At 36.4% G+C, this 25,739-nt stretch overlaps 1 protein-coding gene across 2 annotated transcripts in view; it reads right to left on the reverse strand.

Moving 5' to 3' along the window:
- EMC2 (ER membrane protein complex subunit 2) overlaps window positions 1-25,739 on the reverse strand; it is a 392,876-nt gene that overhangs the window by 251,825 nt on the left and 115,312 nt on the right. The window contains exon 14 of one of the 2 annotated variants that reach the window (XR_014236532.1): window positions 7,509-7,627. The exons of the other annotated variant lie outside the window; for it this stretch is intronic. The gene's annotated coding sequence lies outside the window, so the exon portion shown is untranslated. The remainder of the gene's footprint in view (window positions 1-7,508; window positions 7,628-25,739) is intronic. 2 annotated transcript variants of the gene reach the window in all.

Here is a 25,739-nt window from a genome sequence, read left to right on the forward strand (position 1 = left end):
ACAAGTATCTGTATTTATCTAACTATTAAGAAAACGAATGCTTAACACTAAGTTTCTTACACTACAAGTAAATAAAGACACTGGTGCCCATAAATAAAGAGATAAAAGAAATTCTGGCAAAAATCTCAAAAGAATAATTCATTTTTAGAAAAGACAGAGAAAATACAATTTCATGTTTGGGCAGAAAAAATCATAATAAACCTGGGACATTTTGTTATCAAAATACAAGATGCATTCAAAGATACCTGATAGTAATATACAAAATGATTAAAAAGTTCAACCTGCAGAGAAGACCACAAGTGAACAAGTAGTGACAACTTGAATATAAAAAAAAAAATTACACACCACTATAACTAGATCATTTATTCATTCATGGATTCATTCATTCAACAAATGTTGAGTGTATACTGTGTCCCAGGCACTGCTTATGTTGCAGATAAAACATAAATAAAACAGATGAAAATTTGTGGTGGGTGAAGCTTATTTCTTTTTTTTTTTAAATTTATTTTATTTTTGGCTGTGTTGGGTCTTCATTGCTGCATGTGGGCTTACTCTAGTTGCTGTGAGAAGGGGTTACTCTTCCTTGTGAAGCTTATTTCTAGTCGTAGGAGACAGAAAATAAACACATAAACACATGAATAGATAATATATCAGGTTCTGACATGAAGACCACAGGACAAAAAAACGACTGACAGGGAGGGATGCTCTTTTATACTGAACTGTCAGGGAGGGCTTCTCTGAAGAGGTGGCATTGTAGTCACTTAAAGGGTAAAGGATTGCACCATAAATATCTGGAAGGAGCTTGACCCATGCAGAGGAGCCTGAAAGGTAAATGCCCAAGGTGGGAGGATGTTGGACAAGTTGGAGGAACATAGCCACTGTGGCTGCAGAAGAGAGGGAGGGAGAGATATGAGATGAACTCAAAGAGATAGAGAGGGTCAGAACATGTGATGCCTGATAGGCCAAGGAAGGGATTTTGGAATTTCCTCTGAAAGAGTTAGAGGGTTTAACCAAAGGACTGACAAGTTCTGGCTCATGTTTCAGAATGATCACTCTAGCTGCTGTGTTGAGAGCAGCAGGGAGACCAGTCAGGAGACTATCAGTACAGTTTAAGGCTAAGGTGGAAGTGGTAAAACTGGTAAGGAGTGACTGGATTTAGGATATGTTTTGCAAGTAGAGTTGACATAATTTGCTGAAAAATTGTTATAAGAGAGGACTTCATTAGATGTTCATGTGGTAAAATATATATAACTATATATCGTTCTTTAGGTTGAATCATTGAATCATTTAAAATTACCATCTTTATATATCAAAAAGAGGTCAAGTTTCAGAAATTTTATATGGTTCAACCAAAAAAAAATATTCAGGAGTAATTACCATATAGATGCTATTTAAAATGATAGGACTTAATGACATTGTATAGGAAGTAGAGTAAATAGAGAATAATTATAAGAACTGAGCTCTGGGATACTACAACATTTATAAGTCAGGAAGATGAGGAGGAAGCAACAAATGAAGGAGTATCTAAGAATGTAAGAGGAAAATAGGAAGAAAATTATCTCTTGGAAATCAGTTGAAGACAGCATTCCAAGAAGGAGGGGTTATGCAACTTTGTCAAATTCTTTTGGTAGGTTAAGTGACATGAAGACTCAGAAATGACAACACAAGTGAAACCAGTTATGTCTACAAAAGGCTATTTACCCATATTGCTGTAATATATTTCAAATTGAATGACAAGGAAAGAACTAAATGTCAAAATTTGAGACAAAGGTTAAGCTGTACCTAGAAGAATATTTTGAGCTTTGAGTAAATCTATTTAAAATATGAAAGATATAAAAAACCTGAAGTAATCATCCAACCATAAATGAGAAAAATGGCAACATAATAAACCACAGGGAAATGAAGGAGAAAAACAAGGATAAGGCCAGAAATTAATTACATATAGCTTATTTATAATAAAGATGGTTAATAAAGCTGAAAGACAACTCCTTGAATAGATTAATAAAACAGAAAGGTCTCTGGAAATACTGCTTTTAAAAATGTAAAAAAAGATAGCCTCATCCACCAAGGGCAGACAGCAGAAGCAAGAAGAACTACAATCCTGCAGCCTGCGGAATGAAAACCACATTCACAGATAGACAGACAAAATGAAAAGGCAGAGGGCTATGAACCAGATGAAGGAACAAGATAAAACCCCAGAAAAACAATTAAATGAGGTGGAGATAGGCAGCCTTCCAGGAAAAGAATTCATAATAATGAGAGTGAAGATGATCCAGGACCTCAGAAAAAGAATGGAGACAAAGATCGAGGAGATGCAAGAAATATTTAACAAACACCTAGAAGAATTAAAGAACAAACAGCTAGAAGACTTAAAGAACAAACAAACAGAGATGAACAATACAATAACTAAAATGAAAAATACACTAGAAGGAATCAATAGCAGAATATCTGACACAGAAGAATGGATAAGTGACCTGGAAGACAGAAGGGTGGAATTCAGTGCCACAGAACAGAATAAAGAGAAAAGAATGAAAAGAAATGAAGACAGCCTAAAAGACCTCTGGGACAACATTAAATAAACCAACATTCTCATTATAGAGATCCCAGAAGGAGAAGAGAGAGAGAGAAAGGACCCGAGAAAATATTTGAAGTGATTATAGTCGAAAACTTCCCTAATATGGGAAAGGAAATAGCCAACCAAGAGGCAGGATAAACCTGAGGAGAAAAACGCCAAGACACATAGTAATCAAATTGACAAAAATCAAACACAAAGAAAAATTCTTAAAAGCAACAAGGGAAGAACAACAAATAACATACAGGGGAACCCCAATAAGGTTGACGGCTGATTTCTCAGCAGAAACTCTACAAGCCAGAAGGGAGTGGCAAGATATATTTAAAGTGATGAAAGGGAAGAACCTACAACCAAGATTACTCTACCCAGCAAGGATCTAATTCAGATTCAACGGAGAAGTCAAAACTTTAGAGATAAGCAAAAGCTAAGAGAATTCAGCACCACCAAACCAGTTCTAAAACAAATGCTAAAGGAACTTCTCTAAGCGGGAAATACAAGAGAAGAAAGGGACCTATAAAAACAAACCCAAAACAATTAAGAAAATGGTAATATGAACATACATATTGATAATTACCTTAAATGTGAATGGATCAAATGCTCCAACCAAAAGACACAGACTGGCTGAATGGATACAGAAACAAGACCCATATATATGCTGTCTACAAGAAACACACTTCAGACCTAGGGACATATACAGACTGAAAGTGAGGGGATGGAAAAACATATTCCACGCAAATGGAAATCACAGGAGCTGGAATAGCAATACTCATATCAGATAAAATCGACTTTAAAATAAAGACTATTACAAGACACAAGGAAGGTCACTACATAATGATTAAGGGAGCAACCCAAGAAGAAGATATAACAATTATAAATATATATGCACCCAACATAGGAGCACCTCAATACATAAGGCAAATTCTAACAGCTACAAAAGACAAAATCAACAGTAACACAATAATAGTGGGGGACTTTAACACCTAACTTACCCCAACGGACAGATCATCCAGACAGAAAATTAATAAGGAAACACAAGCTTTAAATGACACAATACACCAGACAGATTTAATTGATATTTATAGGACATTCCATCCAAAACCAGCAGATTACACTTTCTTCTCAAGTGCACATGGGACGTTCTCCAGCATAGATTACATCTTGCATCATAAATGAAGCCTTGGTAAATTTAAGAAAATTGAAATCATATCAAGCATCTTTTCTGAACACATGCTATGAGATTAGAAATAAATTACAGGGGAAAAAACGTAAAACACAGACACATGGAGGCTAAACAATACGTTACTAGATAACCAAGAGATCACTGAAGAAATCAAAGAGGAAATCAAAAAATACCTAGAGACAAATGACAATGAAAACACGACGATCCAAAACCCATGGGACACAGCAAAAGCAGTTCTAAGATGGAAGTTTATAGCAGTACAATCCTACCTCAACAAACAAGAAAAATCTCAAATAAACAATCTAACATTACACATAAAGGAACTAGAGAAAGAAGAACAAACAAAACCCAAAGTTAGTAGAAGGAAAGAAATCATAAAGATCAGAGTAGAAATAAATGAAATAGAAACAAAGAAAACAATAGCAAAGATCAATAAAACTAAAAGCTGGTTCTTTCAGAAGATAAACAAAATTGATAAACCTTTAGCCAGACTCATCAAGAAAAAGAGGGAGAGGACTCAAATCAATAAAATTAGAAATGAAAAAGGAGAAGTTACAACAGACACTACAGAAATACAAAGCATCATAAGAGACTACTACAAGCAACTCTATGCCAATAAAATGGACAACTTGGAGGAAATGGACAAATTCTTAGAAAAGTATAATCTTCCAAGACTGAAGCAGGAAGAAATAGAAAGTATGAACAGACCAATCACAAGTAATGAAATTGAAACTGTGATTAAAAATCTTCCAACAAACTAAAGTCCAGGACCAGATGGCTTCACAGTTGAATTCTATCAAACATTCAGAGAAGAGCTAACATGCATCCTTCTCAAACTCTTCCAATAAATTTCACAGGAAAGAACACTCCCAAACTCATTCTACGAGGCCACCATCACCCTGATAGCAAAACCAGACAAAGATACTACAAAAAAAGAAAATTATAGATCAATATCACTGATGAATATAGATGCAAAAATGCTAAACAAAATACTAGCAAACAGAATCCAACAACACATTAAAAGGATCATACACCATGATCAAGTGGGACTTATCCCAAGGATGCAAGGATTCTTCAATATGCAAATCAATCGATGTGATACACTATATAAACAAATTGAAGAATAAAAACCATATGATGATCTCAATAGATGCAGAAAATGCTTTTGACAAAATTCAACACCCAATTATGATAAAAACTTTCCAGAAAGTGGGCATAGAGGGAACCTGCCTCAAAATAATAAAGGCCATATACGACAAACCCACAGCAAACATAATTCTCAATGGTGAAAAACTGAAAGCATTTCCTCTAAGATCAGGAACAAGACAAGGATGTCCACTCTCGCCACTATTATTCAACATAGTTGTGGAAGTCCTAGCCACGGCAATCAGAGAAGAAAAAGAAATAAAAGGAATACAAACTGGAAAAGAAGAAGTAAAACTGTCACTCTTTGCAGATACATGATACTATACATAGAGAATCCTACAGATGCCACCAGAAAACTGCCAGAGCTAATCAATGAATTTGGTAAAGTTGCAGGATACAAAATTAATGCACAGAAATCTCTTGCATTCCTATACACTAACAAAATATCAGAAAGAGAAATTAAGGAAACAATCCCATTCACCACTGCAACAAAAAGAATAGAATACCTAGGAATAAACGTACCTAAGGAGACAAAAGACCTGTATGCAGAAAACTATAAGACACTGATGAAGGAAATCAAAGATGACACAAACAGATGGAGAGACATACCATGTTCTTGGATTGGAAGAATCAATATTGTGAAAATGACTATACTACCCAAAACAATCTACAGATTCAATGCAATCCCTATCAAATTACCAATGGCATTTTTTACAGAACTAGAACAAAAAATATTAAAATTTGTATAGAGACACAAAAGACCCCGTATAGCCAAAGCAATCTTGAGGGAATAAAAAGGAGCTGGAGGAATCAGATTCCCTGACTTCAGACTGTACTACAAAGCTATGGTAATCAAGACAATATGGTACTGGCACAAAAGCAGAAATATAGGTCAGTGGAACAGGAGAGAAAGCCCAGAGATAAACCCATACACCTATGGTCAACTAATCTATGACAAAGGAGGCAAGGATATACAATGGAGAAAAGAAGTCTCTTCAATAGCTGGTGCTGGGACAACTGGACAGCTACATGTAAAAGAATGAAATTAGAACACTCCCAACACCGTACACAAAAATATGCTCAAAATGGATTAAAGACCTAAATTTAAGACCGGACACTATAAAACTCTTAGAGGAAAACACAGGAAGAACACTCTTTGACATAAATCACAGCAAGATATTTTTTGATCCACCTCCTAGAGTAATGGAAATAAAAACAAAAATAAGTAAATGGGACCTAATGAAACTTAAAAGCTTTTGCACAGCAAAGGAAACTATAAACACAAAAAGACAACACTCAGAATGGGATAAAATATTTGCAAATGAATCAATGGACAAAGGAATAATCTCCAAAATATGTAAACAGCTCATGCAGCTCAATATTAAAAAAAAAACAACCCAATCCAAAAATGGGCAGAAGACCTAAATAGACATTTCTCCAAAGAAGACATACCAATTGCCAACAAACAGATGAAAGGATGCTCAACATCACTAATCATCAGAGAAATGCAAATCAAAACTACAATGAGGTATCACTTTACACCGGTTAGAATGGGCATCATCAGAAAATCTACAGACATCAAATGCTGGAGAGGGTGGGGAGAAAAGGGAACCGTCTTGCACTGTTGGTGGGAATGTAAATTGATACAGCCACTATGGAGAACAGCATGGAGGTTCCTTAAAAAACTAAAAATAGAATTACCATATGACCCAGCAATCCCACGACTGGGCATATACCCTGAGAAAACCATAATTCAAAAAGACATATGCACCCCAATGTTCACTGCAGCACTATTTACAATACCCAGGTCATGGAAGCAACCTAAATGCCCATCGACAGATGAATGGATAAAGGAGATGTGGTACATATATACAACGGAACATTACTCAGCCATAAAAAGGAATGAAATTGGGTCATTTGTAGAGACGTGGATGGGCCTAGAGATTGTCATACAGAGTGAAGTAAGTCAGAAAGAGAAAAACAAATATCGCATTAACACACATATGTGGAATCCAGGAAAATGGTACAGATGAACCGGTTTGCAGGGCAGAAATTGAGAAACAGATGTAGAGAACAAATGTATGGACACCAAGGGGGGAAAGCAGTGGTGGTGGTGGTGGTGGTGGTGGAATGAACTGGGAGATTGGGATTGAGATATATACAGTAATATGTATAAAATAGATAACTAATAAGCACCTGCTGTATAAAAATAAATAAATAAATAAAAATAAAATGCAAAATATTCCAAAAAAAAAACTAGCAATAAGCTATAGATGTAACAGAGGTTTTTTAAATAATAGACTATTAACAACTATATGCCAAGACATTTGAAAACCTAGCTTAAATGGATACATTTCTGGAAAAAAGTAAGATGCCAAGATAAACCCAAGAAGAAATATAATACTTGAACAGATGAATCACCATTGAAGACTGGATATCGGAATCAAGAACTCCACCCTCCAAAAATGACCAAACTTTGGTCCTACATGGTTTTGCAGTTGAGTGCTACCAAGCATTCAAGAACAGATCATCCCTTTCTCATACAAGTTGTTTCAGAAAAATAGAAGAAAGGAGAAAGCTGCCCAATTCATTTTATGAATCTAATGTTACCTTGAGTTCAAAAATGGATGAACAGGGAATTCCCTGGTGGTCCAGTGGTTAGGACTCCACACTTTCACTTCCAAGGGGTCTGGGTTTGATCCCTGGTTGAGGAACTAAAACCCCACAAGCTGTGTTAAAAAACAAAACAAAACAAAACAAAAATGAACAAAGCATGGAAAAAAGTATAGATATGTTTAATTTATGAACATTTTATATATGCAAAAATACCTAAATAATCAGACAACGGAAAATATCAATTTATTTAAAAATTAATATATCATGATTCAATGTTCAATTGTTATTAAAACAATCGAAGATAGTTCAATATGAGAAAACTTATTAATGTAATTTACAACATTAACAAACTAAAAGAAAAAAATCACATGGTCTTCTCAGTAAATGAAGAAAAACTATATTTGATAAAAGTCAACACATATTTATGATGAAACTCCCAGAAAACGAAGAGTAAAAGAATTTCCTTGACTTAATAAAGATTATCTATTGAAAACCCACAGTTAAGTACATTCCCTTTAAGAACTGGAACAAAATAAAAACTTGCATTTTCTCTATTACTATTCAGCATAGTAATACTGAACATCCTAACTAATGCAGTAAGAATGGTAAGAATGGGTTATGATAATTGCAAGGGAAGGTGCAAGACATTACTTCCTGATGGTATAGTCATTAAAACAAAAGAAAACCAACAACTGGAACTAATAAAAGAATTCATCAAGTTCGTAAATATACTATCATGTTACAGAAATCAAAAGCTATAAAGCGAGGGTAATTTAATGAAGAATGGACAAGGCATTTATGAAAGAAATGTTTAATAACTTTATTTTTATTGGAGTATAATTGCTTTACAATGTTGTGTTAGTTTCTGCTGTATTCAAACACTTTTAACTAACAAAAGAGGACCTGAATAAACATGCCATGTTTAAATTCAATGTAATACAACAGCAACAACAACAAAAGTCTGCAGAAATTTTTAGAGAAACTTCACAAACATTTTAATGTTTACATGGAACAATAAAATCTCCAAATAGCCATGATTCATTCTACTAGGTATTGATACATACTAGAAAGCCATAGCAATAAGAGTAGCAGAACTGGTCTAAAACAGACAAAAAGAAAAACTAATGCAGCAGAATAAACGGTCCAGAAGCAATCTTATGGATCATCTTTATATAGGATATATAAAGTACAAATCCAACTTTTCGCTTACCATATAGAGTGCTAGATTTCTCAAAAACATCTACCATCTGGCCTTTTTCTACAAACTTGTATTGTTGTAAGGGAATTATTGGAATCCCCAATAGGAATTTATTGGAGAAATAAAAGATTTTCATGTTTACACCCAACTCAATACACTGGTTACACTCGTTACAATGAAAACTAGGAAGACCTTGCATCTAGCAGTTTGAGAATAATAAACATGACAGTAAAGCCAAGGACACTCAAAGCTCAAACCAAGATGCCTCAGAAAACAACAGTGTGGACTTTGTAAGAGAATTCAAATAGGGGCATGATGGGTAAAAAAGGAAATGATTGATTTCATGCTCTCAACATTAGTGAAAAGATCTTCTAAAATATTTTCTCTTAACATTATTTTGAGGCTATATAGTTTCTTCAACATTACAGGGAGCACTGAAGTTCATGATAGAGGTGTTCTTTCATAACTAAGGAATGTGGGACTTTTGATGAGAAATGTTCTATGTCTTGTTATAATAGAGCCTTTGGAGGGACTTAAAAAGCCTTTGGAGGGACTTCCCCTTCCAAAAAGATGGCGTTGACATAACATTCCCTATTTTTCCGTCTAAGTACAAATAAAAACCTTGGGCATTATATGTAAAACAAACAAAAGAAGACTCTGAAAGATGGAGAGAAGATGGCAGGCTAACAGGAGACCCAAGAATCAATATGATGGTGAGTACCCTGGGTGTGCTTTTTGTCTCATATACCCCAGACTTTGAGCAAAAAGTCTTTGAGCTGATAACCCAGAAATACCAATGGGCACAGACAAACAAAATACAAAAAGCCTGCTCTCTTTAGCCAAAGAACAAGGAGAGGGAATTTTGCACCTCCCACTCAAAAAAACAAAGGCCCAATGGGGAATCCAGACTCCCACCCTTGACAGACTGTAATGAGGTACCTCAACTCTACCACCGAAGTGGAGTCAGAAAAGGCTTAGTAGAGGGCTGGGATTTCCATCCCCATAGGTGGTAATAAGGTTCCCAATTTCTCACAGTGTCAGTGGAGACCACATGGGGAGCTAGATTTCCACCTCTACCCAGCAGTAAGGAAGTACCCCTCTCTCTCCCCATTGGAGTAACATCAGAGGAGGCCTAGTAGAGAGTCAACATTTTAACTGCTACCCAGTAATAAAGAGGTAAATTCCATGCCATGGTGTTAGTAGAGGCTTGGTGTCAAGCTAAAACCCCAACTAGCAGACACAAAAAGAACACCCCTAAGGTGACAAGAGAGGCCAAGTGGGGAATCTGTAGTTCTACTCCCACCTGACAGTGATAAAATAGTACACCTCCTTCCTCTGTCATAGGAAGCCAGCTAAAAGAGAAGGTTTAACCTTCTTTTTTATGGGAAAAAATTTGAAAAAGAATAGATACATGTATATGTAAAATAAATAAATAAATAAATAAATAAACAAATAAATAAATATAAGATCCAGGTTCTCATAACATAATATTCAAAATGTCCAGATTTCAATCAAAAATGCATACCAAGAAACAGGAAGATTTCAAACCGAATGAAGAAAGACAATCAATAAGTGCCAACACTGAGATGAAAGAGGTATCAGAATTATCTAACAAAGATTACAAAATAACCACCAGGAAAATGCTTCAATAAGCAATTACAGAAAGTAGGCATAGAGGGAAATTTCCTCAACATAATAAAGGCCATATATGACAAACCCACAGCCAACATTGTCCTCAATGGTGAAAAACTGAAACCATTTCCACTAAGATCAGGAACAAGACAAGGTTGCCCACTCTCACCACTATTATTCAACATAGTTTTGGAAGTGTTAGCCACAGCAATCAGAGAAGAAAAAGAAATAAAAGGAATCCAAATTGGAAAAGAAGAAGTAAAGCTGTCACTGTTTGCAGATGACATGATACTATACATAGAGAATCCTAAAGATGCTACCAGAAAACTACTAGAGCTAATCAATGAATTTAGTAAAGTAGCAGGATACAAAATTAATGCACAGAAATCTCTTGCATTTCTATACACTAATGACGAAAAATCTGAAAGTGAAATTAAGAAAACACTCCCGTTTACCATTGCAACAAAAAGAATAAAATATCTAGGAATAAACCTACCTAAGGAGACAAAAGACCTGCATGCAGAAAATTATAAGACACTGATGAAAGAAATTAAAGATGATACAAATAGATGGAGAGATATACCATGTTCTTGGATTGGAAGAATCAACATTGTGAAAATGACTCTACTACCCAAAGCAATCTACAGATTCAATGCAATCCCTATCAAACTACCACTGGCATTTTTCACAGAACCAGAACAAAAAATTTCACAATTTGTATGGAAACACAAAAGACCCCGAATAGCCAAAGCAATCTTGAGAACGAAAAATGGAGCTGGGGGAGTCAGGCTCCCTAACTTCAGACTATATTACAAAGCTACAGTAATCAAGATAGTTTGGTACTGGCACAAAAACAGAAATATAGATCAATGGAACAGGATAGAAAGCCCAGAGATAAACCCACGCACATATGGTCACCTTATCTTTGATAAAGGAGGCAAGCATATACAGTGGAGAAAAGACAGCCTCTTCAATAAGTGGTGCTGGGAAAATTGGACAGATACATGTAAAAGTATGAAATTAGAACACTCCCTGACACCATGCACAAAAATAAACTCAAAATGGATTAAAGACCTAAATGTAAGGGCAGACACTATCAAACTCTTAGAGGAAAACATAGGCAGAACACTCTATGACATAAATCGCAGCAAGATTCTTTTTGACCCAGCTCCTAGAGAAATGGAAATAAAAACACAAATAAACAAATGGGACCTAATGAAACTTAAAAGCTTTTGCACAGCAAAGGAAACCATAAACAAGACCAAAAGACAACCATCAGAATGGGAGAAAATATTTGCAAATGAAGCAACTGACAAAGGATTAATCTCCAAGATTTACAAGCAGCTCATGCATCTCAATAACAAAAAAACGAACAACCCAATCCAAAAATGGGCAGAAGACCTAAACAGACATTTCTCCAAAGAAAATATACAGATTGCCAACAAACACATGAAAGAATGCTCAACATCATTAATCATTAGAGACATGCAAATCAAAACTACAATGAGATATCATCTCACACCGGTCAGAATGGCCATCATCAAAAAATCCAGAAACAATAAATGCTGGAGAGGGTGTGGAGGAAAGGGAGCACTCTTGCACTGTTGGTGGGAATGTAAATTGATACAGCCACTATGGAGAACAGTATGGAGGTTCCTTAAAAAACTACAAATAGAACTACCATACGACCCAGCAATCCCACTACTGGGCATATACCCTGAGAAAACCATAGTTCAAAAAGAGTCATGTACCAAAATGTTCATTGCAGCTCTATTTACAATAGCCAGGACATGGAAGCAACCTAAGTGTCCATCATCGGATGAATGGATAAAGAAGATGTGGCACATATATACAATGGAATATTACTCAGCCATAAAAGAAATGAAATGGAGGTATTTGTAATGAGGTGGATGGAGTTAGAGTCTGTCATACAGAGTGAAGTAAGTCAGAAAGAGAAAAACAAATACAGTATGCTAACACATATATATGGAATCTAAGGAAAAAAAAAAAAAAGGCCATGAAGAACCTAGTGGCAAGACGGGAATAAAGACACAGACCTACTAGAGAATGGACTTGAGGATATGGGGAGGGGGAGGGGTGAGATGTGACAGGGTGAGAGAGTGTCATGGACATATATACACTACCAAATGTAAAATAGATAGCTAGTGGGAAGCAGCCGCATAGCACAGGGAGATCAGCTCGGTGCTTTGTGACCACCTAGAGGGGTGGGATGGGGAGGGTGGGAGGGAGGGAGATGCAAGAGGGAAGAGATATGGGAACATATGTATATGTATAACTGATTCACTTTGTTGTGAAGCAGAAACTAACACACCATTGTAAAGCAATTATACTTCAATAAAGATGTTAAAAAAATAAAAAATAAATAAGCAATTACAAACATATTTGAAAAAAATTTTTAAAAAATAGAATCTTGGGCTTCCCTGGTGGTGCAGGGAATCTGCCTGCAAATGCAGGGGACACGGGTTTGAGCCCCGGACTAGGAAGATCCCACATGCCGCAGAGCAACTAGGCCCGTGAGCCACAACTACTGAGCCTGCGTGTCTGGAGCCTGTGCCCCGCAACAAGAGAGGCCGCAACAGTGACAGGACCGCGCACCGCGATGAAGAGTGGCCCCCGCTTGCCGCAACTAGAGAAAGCCCTCACAAAGAAATGAAGACCCAACACAGCCAAAAAAATAAATAAATAAATAAATTTTTAAAAATAAGTAAATAAAATAGAATCTTAGCAAGAAATAGAGGTATAAAGGACCACCAAATGTAAATTTTAGAACTGAAAAATATAAGAATTGTAATTTTTTAAAAACTCAAAAACAGAAGCATGGAAGTCACAGAGGAAAGAAGCAGCCAACTAGATGATCAAACAATAAAAATTATCCAATATGAACAACAAAAAGAAATAGACTAAAAAAAAAAAAAGCCTCAGGGACCTGTGGGACTATAACAAATGATCTAATATTCATGTCACTGGAGTTCCAGAAGGGAAGGAGAGAGAAGACAGGAATAGAAAAGTACTCAAAGAAATAATGGTTGAAAACTTTTCAAGTTTAGCAGAAGACAAAAACTGACAGATTCAAGAGGCTACGTGAACACCAAACAAAGAAATTCACACCAAGATTCATCATAGTCAAACTATGAAAGTGAAACTTAAAAGCAGAGAGAGGGAGAGAGGAATACTGAATAGGGAAAAAATTCAAATAGCAGACTTCTCATCAGAAAACATGGAGGCCAGAGGAAGTGGAACAATATTTTTCAAGTGCTGAAAGAACTGTCAATCCAGAATCCTACACCCAGTGAAAATATCCTTCAGGAATGAAGGGAAATCAGACATTCTCAGATGAAAGAAATCTAAGAGAATTGGTTACTAGAAGGCTTACCCTAAAAGAATAGCTAAAAATAGTACTCTAAACAGAAAGAAAAAGGTTTTTTTTTTTTAAATCAAGAAGGAAGAAAGAATATGGTAAGCAAAAATATGGGTAAATACAATAGGTCTTCCTTCTCCTCTTGAGTTTTCTGAATTGTCTTTGAGAGTTGAAGCAAAAATAACACTGTCTGACGTAGTTCTAAATGTATGTAGAGGAAACATTTAAGATAATGGAGGAGAGTAAAGGGACACAAAGGGAAGGAACGTTTTTATACTTCACTCTCACAGGTCAAATGATGACATCAGTAGACTGTGTTAAGTTAGGTAAATGTAATACCTACAAACCCACTAAGAAATGTTATACAAAGACATATTCAAAAACACAAGAGATGCATCAAAATGGAATCCTAAAAAACACTCAATCCTCGAGTACCCACAGAAGGTAGGAAAAGAGAAACACAGAGATAAAAACAGAGACAACAAAAACAAAATGATATTGTTTTCATACCCATGAGAGTAATTGATGGGGGCATCCACTTCTCCCATAGATTTTGGATCTGACCTCTAAGATCAGTTTCAAGGTATGTGACATTAGACTCCCAGTGGTTGTGCACTTATAACATCAGACTGCTACATAAAGGCAGGGATTTGGGCCAGCTTCTGGGCATTAAACACAACTCACTAAGGCCAACTTCATTCATCCTGGACTCCCTCCTGCACATTTAGCACGGGAAGACGAAACTGCACTGAGCCAGGGTTCCTCTGCCCTCAAACAATTCATTACCCCTTGGACGTATCCTGGAAGGTACTTTGTCCTGGATTCATTTCACAGTCTGGGGAGGGTCTGAAAAGTATCTCTTTTTCTCAAACTGTATAGCCGTGAAGGAGTAGACATACACCGATTACAGATAACATATTAAGTCCACGCTGTGAAATACCTACAATAATAAGAAATCAGATCAACCATGTAGGAAAACCCAGAGTTTTAAGTATGGTGTTTCTAGAATCCAAATTCTCAAAATGGTTCAATATTTTCATTAAAAAAAAAAAAAACTTAAATAAAAAATGCTTTTAGAATTTTGATACTGCAAATCTGGTTGACAGAAAACATGAGTGAAATAACCCCTAGTGACATTCATGCCGTTCCCTAGTATTTGCAGTGATGACAGGCACAAATGCTTGGTTTTGTTGAGGAAGTTGGTAGATGGGATTTGGCAGGTTTACAGAGCACTTAACTATATAGATAATAGCCCAGGGCCCCTCTAAATCATAAAAACATGTTCAGAATCATAATCTCAGCTTGGGAGGTCTAGTAAGATTATCACATCATTATTTCTTAAGACTCCTTAAAACTAGTGGCTACTTACTCTCTTGGTCACCTATGATTTTGAGTATCTTGATAACTGGTTATTTATATCACTTATAGGTTATTAACATCACTATGATGGAACTTGAATTCTGTTCTTCAAAGATGTCATACTGACTTTAAGCAGATATTTGCAATGTCAGACTGAAATTCACATACTTTGCCTCTACAGTCCAAAGATATTGACAGGAGATTTGAAGTTAGGTTAAGAACACTTAAAACTGACTTTTTATAATCAGGCACACCAATTGTACAATTTGATCCCAATTTTTTTAAAATCCAAAGTTTTTGTTTTTTTCTACAGTTCTATTGAAACTAATTACAACTAAGCAGTATGGAAATATTAAAAATAAAAACGTGAGGTGAGTGGAGCTTGGGAACAGACATTTCCTTCCATCTAGTTGAGTTCCCGGACTGTTAATTCTCAGTATGATTTTTCAGGTAGGACACAGAGATCAGAAGCTAGACCTAAGACCTAAAAATAGGCTGTGACGCAGGACTAAATATTTCTAGTGTTTTACAGAAAGACAACTTTTAAAAAATGAAAGAACCCTGTTTCCCAAATGGCAAGTCAAAAATATTTGGGTTTCTTCTAAGGAATTTTAGGTGTTTCCATGCCCTACTTTTACTCCCTCTTCTTTGCCTCCCTTTCCTTTCACTTTTATCTAGGAAGGGGGTGGCAGAAATGTTAATTCTTTGGTAGACTGAGGAGAGTAGAATTCATGGACATGCATATGCCCACATAACCAACATATACAGATCCAGAGCTCCCACCCCCTGCACACCTGCTTTGTCTACTTATTTCCTTCTCTCCCTACTCCTCCAATACCATCCAAGGAAAAAGTGATGTGAATGGATTGTTGAGAAAAGCATTCATTATGGAAGAAATGTTCCATCCTCACGGCTACTGGTCATGACAGAGAAGACATAATCTGTTAGGAGCAAGATAGTGCATGACTTCACATTGTCCAGGACAGAATGGCATGGATAACAGCTGCTTATTACAGATGAAGGCAAGGCTCCCAGGATTTGAGGGATAACAGATACTAGAGAGGATACAATGTTTTAATATAACTGTGGTAGTTTATCTTCTTAGACTCCCATAAATTTTTGTGAGAGATGCAAGGAAAGATCGAATTTCCTGTCTATACTCTGTTTATTGAAACTCCAACCTTGCCCTCGGGGTGGAGGGAAAGGTTATATATAAGATACTGAGTGAAAGTCAATGGAGGTAACTGTGAAAGAGATGAGGAAATGCCAAAGCTCCAGAGAGTTTTGTTATGTCAGACAGACATTTTAAATATATAATTTAATATAATGTAAACAAAATTAAACTTTTTAGATGTTTTTATTCACTGAAACTTTATCCATCTCTATGCTGGAATCTTGAATCCTCATGAGTACCTAGTTTATTGCAATTGATTGAGAGGTAGAGAAGAATTTATGGATTTCTAGGTACTTTTCTTATTCTTAGACTCTGTGTCATTAGAGAGTACCTTATTGCTTCTTTCCAGAATTCATATTCATGAAGCATCCTGACATTTAGCTAATATGCCTCAAGAGTTTCCACAGAGGTATGGCTCAATACTCTGTGTCAAAATTCCCTTTTTCAGCAGTCTTTCTCATCTGCTTCCAATAGTATACAGTGTTTTCAGATGGCAAGCTCTACTCTGATATGGCATCAGGCAGTCCATCACTTCTTTCATTACATTATTCCTGTAATGTAATAGTTAACAATTCTTGGTAAAGCAAATTTGTTTCTCCTATCAGGTACTGAATACAGGAAATGGGAAAACTCAAATTAAAAATGAACATCCTGAAGTCAGTAAGAGAGTCCAAGAAATGTAGTTTTAGATTCATATTAGGAAGAGAGTCAGCACCCACCTGATACCAGTGACTAGAAATATTAGATTGTACTATAAGTTTAAAAAAAAAAAAAAAAAAGGAAACAATTCATCCAGAGGTTATTTTTTTATGTATGGTTTAAAGTAAAAACTTAATTTTATTTTTCTGCTTAGAATGAGACAATGTAGCTCTGAGACAGCTGTGTAGAGTAGTGGCTAAGATCATGGATATTGAATCCAAATTGCCTGGGTTGGAATCTCTGCTTGGGAATTGTCAAGTTTTCTAATCTCTCTGTGCTTGTGCCTCAACTTTCTCATCTGTAAAGCAAAACTATTGCCTACTTCATATGGTTATGAGATTGAGTGTGTATGCCAACATTTGGAGCAGGGCTGGAACATAGTATGTGTCCAATAAATATTGACTGTTGTTGTTCTTATTATTATATGTCCATATTACTTTTTAAGTAATCCATTATTTCATAACTGATTTAAGTAGCTAATCTATCCTTATCAGTTTCCCTGTGTACATAGGAATGGTTTTGGAATCTCTATTCTAACAGTTTGTCTGTTCCTGGGCCAGTGCTAGAGTAATTTAATTATTACATATTTGTAATAAACCTTTATAACTTACAGGTTAGTCTCTCATCTTCGCTTTACTTTTCCAAAAACATAATGCTGAATGAAAAGAGTAACAATGTGTCAAATAAGACCATTTCTGTAAATTAAAAGCACATACGTAATACTTAATATTGCCTATGGACACATTTGAAAATATATATAAATATGATGGCTTGGAAGGACTCACATTAAATACATTAAGAATAGGGACTTCCCTGATGGTCCAGTGGTTAAGACTCCATGCTCCCAATGCAGGGGGACTGGGTTTGATCCCTTGTCAGGGAACTAGATACCTCATGCGGCAACTAAGAGCCCACATGCCACAACTAAAGATCCCACATGTCACAACTAAAGATCCTGCACATGGCAATGAAGATCCCACGTGCGGCAACTAACACCTGGTGCAGCCAAATAAATAAATAAAATATATATTTTTCTAAAATAAATTAGAAAATACATAAGAATAGGTGTCTACAGGAGGGAAAATGGATTTGGAAATTGGCAATACAGCGAATAATAAAATTAGGTGAAGAAATTAAATATAAAAGGGAAGTTGAGCATGGATCAATGATGACACTTGACTATATACTGAGAATCATGACAAACCAATTCTATGAATGTAAGATCAAAAAACCTGACAGGGAACAAGCAAGAAAGGAAGGAAAGAATAAGTGAAAAAAGAAATGAATAGCTATATTGAAGGCTCTGAATAATGCCAAGAAGCCAAAAAAAAAAAAAGAAAGAAAGAAAGAAAGAAAACATGAGCTTCAGCTCTCAACCAGAGAGTGGGTTCTGTTAAGTAAACTTAAAGGATCTAATAGAACTGTCCACAGATCTAAAGAAGAACTGTTGGAAACTTAGGCACATACATCTCCTACCCCCTACTACAGCTAGCTTGCCAACTCTGAAAATATGGAGGTCTTCTGCCTAAGGAAACCTTTTGAGACTCTTTCAACTGGTTTTTTAAGTGGATAAATAATACATGTAGTAGTGTACTTCAGACAATGATTCAAGTTTGCTGAATCACAGTGATTTTCTAATTTCAGTCATCAGTAGCATTGTTTAGTGGAATATGCACTAATGTGACTGATGTTTTCCCAGGAGGATGTTGTCCAACTCTATGGAAGCTCCCCTGAATCCTTCCTACTCTTGAAAAGAAAATCTGGTTGACTAAGTTATCTTATTTCCCTACAGTCAGCTTTAGGCTCATAACAGGAAAAATATTTACGCAACTGTGGTTAAGCGTTTGGAAAACACACATATGTGCAGAGAAAAAAAAAAAGGGCTGGGTGAAAGTACCCTTGGCTAGAGGGATAAGAAGAAGTTGAGCTGGCTTTGTTAGGAGTCATGAAGAGACAAAATGCAGAGACTGGTAATGGCTTAATTTGATGCAGTCCTGAGAAATTAAAAGTTTTCAAGCCAGTAAGAGTGGCAGTCTCCCAAATGAGGAGCATTCATGTGATCTTGTTTGGCCTTTGTGAGACCTGCAATGATTATCTCTAAATGAGCAAGACTCAATAAAGGCCACAAAATGTTCTTGCCTGTCCTGACCCATGTCATGTCCATACAGTAGGAACTCACAGGATGAAGAATCTGTATCGTCTCTTTTGATACGACACAATGCAAAGGAAACCTTTCATTCACCAACATTTACTTCAAGGTCCAGTTCCAAAGCCAGGGCCTTGACTTATAGACTCTGTATCCTCCTCCCCTTCACTGCACATGCACACAAACACTCAAATGGAAAAAATTAAGGTTATATAAGGCAGTGTGTGCCCTAGATCTCAAGTGTCAGGTGTCCTATGGCTTTTAAAGGAACTGATAAAGACTGAGAAAGAAAGGACCTAAAATTTTTTGAGAGAGCCTCCCAACTTTGCCATTTCCCAAGCTCCACATTATCTCAGTGGATCCTTATAACCACAACAACCCTGTATACTATGTGTCATCATTATTACCCCATCGTAGCATATGAGGAACCAAAGCTCAGAGAGGAAATGCTCACAATCAGAAAGCAAGTAGCCAGGCCCAGCACTTCCACCCTCTTTCTGGTTTCACATGCTGTGATATTTCCACTGTAAAATGCAAAAAAGATTCAATGGAGCAGCAGACACAAAAGTAAAATCCCTTCTCCAGAAGAAGTAAATTGAAATTATACATTTCAAGTTAACAATCTCTGGCTATTCCTTTTTTGATGGGTCACCAAATGACACAAGTGTTCCTTGGGCAGTAGTGATCCTGAATTGGTATTTTGTTTACCAATAAAATGAGAAGGTTTTGCAGAAAATGTTAAACGTTCTTCTAGGTCTAACCCAATTTGTGGTGTTTCCTTCCCAAAGGATACCCTCTTTTCCCATTCTCAATTAAGACTTATGCATTGTGGCTGCTGAATAATGGCCTTTACAGGGTGGCTTATTAAACAACACAGACTTTGCCTTGTTTCAGAACCAAATAAAACAGCTGTCCACTGCCTTTACTCCCCAGGAAATCTTCCCCAAATTGCCTGGTTTAATTTACTTCATAATTTCTGAAATGTCTCCAACTATTGATTCTTTGGGGGTAATCAGACTCTTCTTAAAATGCCAACATTCTAGAAGTAATAAGAAGTTATCCATTATTCCTACTTAAATGTGAATTAGTTCAGCCAGCAGGCTGTTCTCTTAAAATTCACTTGAAATTTCTCTGTGAGCAAAGTAGGGGAGGCATGACTGGGGGGGAAGAGATACTATTTGGGAATAGTAGAAGGCAGAAATCATCATAACTAGGGTTTTAAGTGTCTGGAGAGCAATAAGAGGTATTACCCATCTAGAACTATAGTGGAAAGTATGCCAGTAGGTAGCAAAATAGAATGATAAACAGGTAGATGGAGAGATGCAAAAGACAGAGGGTAGTTTTTACCTCCATGCCAACTCTACCTATTGAAGTGAACCACCCAGATCTTGAGATTTTCCATGAAGGCCATGAAATCCATTCCCTACTTCTCAGGAGCTACTCCTTTGCAGAGGCACAGACTACAAACCAGGACACCATTCCTAGCCTGTTCCTGTCCAGCTGACCAGGGAGGGAATCTTCTGTACTCAAGTTGCAAAGTAACTGTTCCAAAGGACTGTGGCTCCTATTCTCCCTATCTAATGATAAAACAAAAGACACTGGAATCAAACTGCAGCACATTTGAAATTGGTTAATGTAGGAATGAATTATTGATGACTAGACGCTCACCTTTATAGCTCCATATCTCTAGTTTGAGAGGAGAGGTTTCTGCTTTGTGTCTTACAGGAAGCATATTATGGGAGGAGATCTTTTCCATGATTGTGGATTTAGGGTTGAGTTTTTATCACTGTTAATTGCAATAGAGAGGAGAGGAGGAGAGGGGAGGGGAGGGGAGGGGAGATCAAAATGTTTTTGATATGTCCTCACACGATATTTCTGTTCTAATAAATGAAAATGGGAAAAAGAGGTGAGTGTTCCCCCACCCTATTGAAGTCTTTGCAAATCCTTTCAGAGTCTTAGCAAGTGGGTAACAGCTTAATTCTTTCCTTTTACCCTCCCTTTGGTTACCAAGAATAACAGGCAATGGAAACGTATTAGAGTGTTTGTGGAAACACTATGCAGGGTGTGTTCATTAGCATTCTCCTATAAGCTTCTAATAAATGTGTGAGGTTACAGAGAGATGATATAATCAGTTTGTGGGGAGTGCTGCTCTGAATGCATCGCAGCTGGATCACGCCCAGCAGTGCGTTATGCTACCTCTAAGAAGTATGAGACTCCAAATAGCCTGAGGATTTTTAACGATAATGAGTTTGTCGGCACAAAGGAAAAATGCAGAATTTTGTCTCAGAATAAGGTGTTTTTTTGTAATGCTCATTCCCTAGACAGAGATCAAACAAGTGCCTTGAACATAGATGATACCGGTAAAAATTATACTCTACAGGGTCTTATCAGAATTAAATAAATGAGATCATTTTAGAGAGGTAGGAAGTATAGTTGCAATTTTGGGGAAGAAAATACTACAAAATTCAGACCTTGACTCTTGTCATGGCAAACCTAACTATAATTTTTCTTTCATATTCAAAGCAAGCTGAACAGTCTGCCTCATACTTGAGTAGACCAAACAACAGTGGGGATTTTTAGAGAAGATAAGGTCCAAAGCAGCTGTTCACATGTATGTGACAGGAGTTTTGGAAATATTCCTACTCCAGGTCCTCTTTGGAATCCGATGCTTCATGGGTTTGCGGAAATGTAAAAGCTTTGTCATTGGTCCTACTTTGCTTTCTTCTTCTGCCTACTTTTTCAGTCATCCACACAGGAGCAGTGTTTGTTTGCAGGATCTGGAAATGAGAGAACTAGTAGGGAGCAGATAAACTGTGGGATGGGTGACAGGAACAACCCATGGGATGATATCCAAACAGAATCTTCCAGCCCATGCTTCCTTCAATGATCCATTTGTGTAGGGGCATTATAGTTTGTGCAGGGCCAAACCCTTAGGAGGGACTCTTCCAGGAAATCTGGGTTTCACACATAAGAATAAAACCTCAGGACATTCTATCTTCATTGCTAAAGATTTCCTTTTGGGTAAACTTTTCTTTTTTCACCAGGGTGGTCTTCTTGGCCTCATTCATGCCTCTTTCTTATCCCATCTTGAGGAAGCAGTTCTCATCATCCAATTATTACATTCACTGAATTGTAGATTGTTATGAGATGAAAACTCTTCCAACTTGTACTGAGTTCCAATGAGTTAATAGTTTGTGATTCTCATAAGAGAATACAGAAGAAGGAGGCAGATAATTAAATAATTATGAAAACAGAGCCCAGAGAACCTCTCAAGGTCCTCCAATTGACACTGAATATCTTTTTAGTAAACACAAACTAAGCACTCTATGTTTCAGAGTTAATGAAGTAAAGTAGCATTTTTGCTACTCACTCCAAGATGAAAATAATACCATACTAACAACTGAAGATACACAAACCCCAGATTTCAAATACCAGCTCTGAGTCACAAAAATAATTAACAACTAACAAAGCATCTGCAGAATCATAGGTTTCACATATTTCAATCACCCAAATATAATGAATAAACAAATAAATACTGAGATCCTATAACATATTCAGCACTGTGGGGACAGGGGAAAAGAGAATTAGTTAATACTATGTATGCTTTTGGAGTGACAAGAACTTCTATGAAACCACTACAAAGGATACCTCCAACACTTTGTGTAGAAGAGGCCATGGATACTCTAAAGAAAATAATCGACACTGTGGCAAAATTTTCAAGAAAGAAGACAGGAACTTAGCTGAACCTTGAAGAACAGACAGAAGAAGGGTCTTCTGTCTTTGATGAGAGGAAAAAGGGCAAGTGCAGGCAAAACCAAATTGAATTCAATTATTCAGAAAGTATGCATTGAGCACATTATTACCAAGAATTGTGGGAGTCTAAAACATCAACCTATCTTTCCTTTCTCCTAAGGGTTTGTCAGAAGAAACCAATGCTCAATCCTTTCTTTTTTTTTTTCTTCTTTTTTTTAATAGATATGCTTGTTGCTTATCTATTTTTTAAAATTAATTAATTTATTTATTTATTTTTGGCTGCGTTGGGTCTTTGCTGCTGCACGCGGGCTTTCTCTAGTTGTGGCGAGTGGGGGCTATTCTTTGTAGCAGTGTGTGGGCTTCTCATTGCGATGGCTTCTATTGCTGTGGAGCACAGGCTCTAGGCATGTGGGCTTCAGTAGTTGTGGCACATGGGCTCAGTAGTTGTGGTTCATGGGCTCTAGAGTGCAGGCTCAGTAGCTGTGTTGCACGGGCTTAGTTGCTCCACGGCATGTGAGATCTTCCCAGACCACAGCTCGAACCTGTGTCTCCTGCATTGGCAGGCAGATTCTTAACCACTGAACCACCATGGAAATCCCTCAATCCTTTCTTGATGACTTTCACACTTAAACATGGAACTCTTGTTTAAACTTCTCTTTCTGCCCCACTACCTTGGTGTACATAACAAAAATATAGCTGAAATGCTGATTGCCAGATTCAACAACACAAACAGAAGTTAATTCAAAAGATTCAAACTTAATTCAAAGATATTTTTATTTTAAGTCTTCCATCTGAAGGTATAATAGTCTCAGTGAAGTGAGATAAATATTCTGATTCTGGAGTAGGCAGTTAAATGGACTGGTACTAAATTTTCTATATGAATCTTTACTAAAGGAACAAAGGGTCAACATAATTCAGTGTTTTCAACCTGAGTTAAGAAACCTGAGGGTCCATGGTCATATTTCCCAGTTTCTGTAAATGTATGAATAGAACTTAATTTTATAAATATAATTTAAATAACTTTTAAAATTACAGTAAAAATCCATTTATTATACACCAGGTTATGAAACATGAAAGACCAGCAATCCCAAACTTGCTGGACTAAATTGTATATCAATTCTTTCATAGGACATTTTTCATGGAAAGAGCTTTCACTGAGTTACTTGATTTGTTCTATAGAATTGCAATGTCATTGTAATAGCTAACATTAATGGAGTGTTTACTAAATGCTTATGCTAATATTATGCTAAGCATTTTATATGAGATGCAAAGCATTTTAATGTTCACATCAACCCTATGAAATAGACACTATTAATCTCATTTTGTGATGGGATAAACGAAGCTTAGGAGATAGCAAACAATGGGCCTAAAATCACAAACTAGAAAACAGTGAAGCCAGGATTGGCCCCTAGAGAGTCTGACAGCAGAGACAAAACTCTTGATAGGTAACACAATACTGCCCCTAAAGATAACTCTATGGCAAAATTTAGCAAATTTGGCACAAACTAAATAAATATCATAAATTATTACAGTCAGTGGTAATAGAACAATGTCTCCCACCAGCCCCCACTGCACCAACTATGTATCTGTAATTAGATCGGCTACAAGTAGTTTTGTTATTTTTCACATAACAAATTACTTTTTCATCCTCAGAGATGTTCAGAGCACTTTGCCTCTCACGTACACTGCTTATCATGCACATTGATTATGAAGAAAGTAGAGGAATTAAGATGTACCTTGCTTATAATTCTCCATTCTTTACCTAAACATTATTAATTTTATTAATGTTATTTAATATTATTTATGTTATTTATGATCAAGTCATTTTTTTTCCACACTGCTGAAAAGATGAGCCATTTTGCATGCGTACCAAACTTCAAGTTCCCCAATAAGGAAAATTCTTGATATAACAGCAATGTGGAAGTTATATTTTAAAAGATAAAATAAAAGAACCCCGTGTCAATAGCTTCTAGGTTGCCTAGACTAATAAAAATGCCTTGATTTTAGTCCAGCCAGGATATATCACTGGCAGCTTCAGAATTCGTTTAACTTTTTCCTCAGAAGCTTTGACCTATCTTATCACCTTCCAAAATCTACTGTCTGGAGAGTCAAGAATGCATACTGCATCTCATATCCCTTACACCTCAAGTTTACCTCCTCTGTTTAGATGATGTGATATTCTGCCAAAATTGTAAGACTTGCTAAATGCATTTGGCAGCCCAGGTTCAAGTAGTTAATCTTCTCTAAGAGGTTTTTTTGTTTTTTCTTACATCAGACATCAGTAGGACATCATTGCAAAAACATAAACTGTTAAAGAGAGTTTTCAGATTTCAATGATATCATTTTTATGCACCACTTGGAAGGTTTTGTTTATTTTTGAAAATCATTTTATTTTTAGTCTGATAACCAGTCACATGGTTTTAAGTATCCAGTTCAGAGTAAAAAATTGGACAATATTTATTAAATGTTTCACTCTTATAAAACTAGATCTTTAAAGGATTTATATGTCCTTGAATAGGATTCCTTTGTATTCTTACCTCGGAAAGGTGGTAAGAGTATGGCTGAAAGTCCTGGCTTTCATTTATTTTGAGTTCCACAGACCTCCCAGGAACATCAAAATGTAATCTTTGAATTATTAACCCACTGTGGGCAGAAATGTGGTTTTGAATAGACATAGGCCTATAAAAGGGAAGCCATTACAGAACTTGCAATTTATAACCTCAAAAGACCTAAGAGAACTCAAAGATACATGAATCTACCTTTTTTTCAGGGATGGTGGTATAGGTTCAACTTCAACATTAGACCAGCATGGCAGAGCCAGTACCTATTAGATGAACTATTCATTTCTCTCTTGTATCCTTCTCTTTGCACTTCCTGTTGTCTAA

The sequence above is a fragment of the Balaenoptera borealis genome, assembly GCF_965194805.1.
Source record: "Balaenoptera borealis genome assembly, chromosome: 17".
Taxonomy (NCBI): Eukaryota; Metazoa; Chordata; class Mammalia; order Artiodactyla; family Balaenopteridae; genus Balaenoptera; species Balaenoptera borealis.